Raw genomic sequence first — 3,213 nt, forward strand, 5'->3', positions numbered from 1 at the left:
TCAGGCTGAGAAGAGGGCATAGAGTGCGGCTGAACGTGACCAGGCTGTGGGAACAGGCTGTATCTTGTGGTTTTGAAATCTAGGGTTCAGGCTGGTGGCCAAAGTCAGAGCTTATAAACGTCAGGATCTCTTTCTGGGAGGTTGGTAGGAACAGGCTCAGATAGGCTCTGCTAGCTGCAGGATTCCTGTTCTAACTGGATGAAGGATTCCTGTCCTAATTTGATTATGAGCAGCAGTCTGGAGTCTGAATTCCAGGACCAGAGCTACTGGCTAGGCTGCAGAACACGGTGGTGATTAGGGTTGGCTGTGTGCACTCCTGGTTACAGGCGAAGCCGACCTGATAGTAGAGAATTAGCTCTGTAAGCATCGATTGCTTGGCTTGGATGCCCCCAAGTGGTCCACTGCGGGAATTGCTAGTAGGGAGAACACGGCTATTGAATGAAGTTGGAGGGTGGGGTTTGCTCTTGGTTTCTGTATTCCTGCTGTTTATAGATCACTCTTTTTTTTTTTTTTAAAAAAAAACGAAAGCAGTATTACTGGATTATAGTTAACATACAGTAAAATGCACATATCTTTTTGTTGTTGTTTTGAGTCAGAGTCTCATATAACCTCGGTTGTCCTAGAAATCCCATAGTCAAGGATTCCTCTACATTTACCTCTGAGTGCTGGGGTTACAGGTAGACACTGCCATTCTGGTTTATGCAGTGCTGAGGATATACCTTGGGGCCTCATGCATATCAGTCAAGTGCTAAGCTAACTGAGCCACATTCCCAGCCTCTTCTCCCCCTCCCCCTGTTTTCATTTTGAGACAAGGTCTCATCTATAGCCCAGGTTGGCCTGAAACTTGCAATCTTCCTGCCTCAGCCTCCCAAATAGCTGGGATTATAGGTGTCTGCCATCACATCTGGATCTGTTTATTCAGAGTTACCCTCCTGTTTTTAGTGCTAGACAAGTCCCCCCCCCCAGCTTCATCCCTCAGCCCTTTAATTCTTTTCCTGATTTGTCTTATTTTGCCCAACTTGGTTTTGTGATTCATCTTTATTTTGTGTCAATTGTTCATTTAATTCTATTGTTCAATAATATGATTATTTATTATTATTATGATTAATTCACAATAGGGCTTTTGTCACTATTAAAAAATCTGGCTTTTAAACATATTCTTGGACTGGTGGTTCATAGCCATTGGCTTGTTGAACCTTGGCACCCACTGTCCCATCTCCAGTCGTTTTCCAGGAACTACCGCCTTCACCGTGGAGCTCCGTGAGCTTTCCCAATTCAGACCTGGGTTTCCTCAGCATTTTTACTCCCCTGACAAAGACATCAGGAAGAAGATAAATGGACTGGCAAGCCTTTTCTATGTCTTTCCCAGTGCTGCCTGGAATCAGTTTATTAACCACTTCCCTCAGGTCATTTGTATCTTCTTCTGGGTCTGGTGGACCTTCCAGTGCTGCGCATAGGATGCCTTGAGTATCTGGTTGTTGTGTTTGTTAGTGAAATCAGCACAGAAAAGTCAGAGCAAATACCCATTGGTCATCCTGACATCATCATGAGCTTCGGATATGGTCTGCCACTTTTTGACCATGGAACACATTTTGTCCCCCATGAGATTCATGCCATGGAATTAGTCAGACAGTTTTTGCCCTGAACATCCTCAGTAATTAGCTGGAGTTTTCTAACTGCAACTTGGTCATTCTGTAGATCAGCAAGGCTCACTTCAAAATCACGGCCCTTATGGCCATCAGATGCAATTTTGGTTCCTTGAGTCCTTGTGACTAGTGCTTTCCTGATGTTTCTGTAGTGAACGTTGCCGGAGCTTTCACGTCATACCAGCCTGTCTTGGACAATGGAGCAACCACGTTCTTCTTCGCCCCCTTCTTGCCACCGTTCATCAGGCACCTGTTCTTGCTGACCACCATGGTGCTGCTCCGAGAAGCGCAGGAGGACTTAATTCATTATGTCTGAGATAAGGTTTCACTACGTATCCCTGGAAGTCCTGAAACTCACAATGTAGGCTAGAATGACCTTGAACTCACAGAGATCCACCTCCCAGTGCCTCCTAAGTGCTAAGATTAAAGTCGGAAGCCATATTTTAATTTATTTAGAAGCCATGTGGCTGGTCCATATTTTATTTTATTTACTTATTCATATTTTTAAATTTTATTTTATGTTTTGTCTTCACACATAGATATGCACATATATATTTATCTGTACTATGTGTGCCTGATGCCTGAGGAGATCAGAAGGAGGCATCCAATTCCCTGGAATTGGCATTATGGCTGGTTAAGAACCACCATATGGGTGCTGGCTTCAAAGCTGGGTCCTTGGCAAGAGCAACAGCTTGTATTTTAAATAATAAATGACAATACATTCTTTTGTTGGCAGTTGTTTCCAGTTGTTAAATACTATTTTAAATTTTGCAGTAATTGTTAATGATCATTTTGTCTATGTTTTCATTTCTCTTGGGAATATGCTTAGGGGAATATTTGCTGGGCCACATTGTTTGCTTTTTCGTTTGTTTGTTTTTGTTTGTTTTGACAAGATTTCTCTATAGATCTCAGACAGGCTTCAAACTGATAATCCTCCTGCTTTGGTCTCTGAGCACTGGAATCACAAGTGTGCACCGCCATATCTGACCCTATGTTTAAATTTTTTCGGCAGGCTAGGAGGGTAGCTCGGTGATGAAGTGTGTACTTAGCATGCACCAGACCCTAGTTCAGATCCCTAGCATTGCAAAAAATTAATTAAACTTAAGGACTAGAGAAGCCATTTTCCAAAGTGGTGCATTTGCCCCCTTGTCAGCAATGCATTTGTATGGCTGCTCTGTTCCCCACCAATCCTTACATGACTTTCAGTTAGCACCACATTACCCCAGTGCGTGTTAAGTCGGGAGACACTTATTCAATGGCTAATTATGTGGAGCATGTGTTCACATAGCCATTCCTGTGTCTTCTGTGAGGTGATTTTTATTCCGATCACTTGGATTGTTTGCTCCTGACACCCCCTTTCTGGGGATTTAACCTAAGGCCTTGACTATGCCAGGCAAGCGCTCTACCACTGAAATACATCCCCAGCTTTATTTGCCTGTTTTATTGTTTTGAGACAGATCTCATGTAGTCTAGCTTAACACATGATATGTAGTGTTGAGGATAATCTTGAACTTTGGTTTGTCTTGCTATCACCTGTCAAGTATTAAATTTGCAGGCCTGAACCACC

At 43.1% G+C, this 3,213-nt stretch overlaps 1 pseudogene; it reads right to left on the bottom strand.

Annotated features, from left to right (window-relative positions):
• Window positions 1–1,148: 1,148 nt before the first annotated feature.
• On the bottom strand, window positions 1,149–1,916 carry LOC127689004 (40S ribosomal protein S3a-like; annotated as a pseudogene).
• Between the last annotated feature and the right edge of the window lie 1,297 nt (window positions 1,917–3,213).

This window comes from Apodemus sylvaticus, chromosome 7, assembly GCF_947179515.1.
Source record: "Apodemus sylvaticus chromosome 7, mApoSyl1.1, whole genome shotgun sequence".
NCBI classification, from domain to species: Eukaryota; Metazoa; Chordata; class Mammalia; order Rodentia; family Muridae; genus Apodemus; species Apodemus sylvaticus.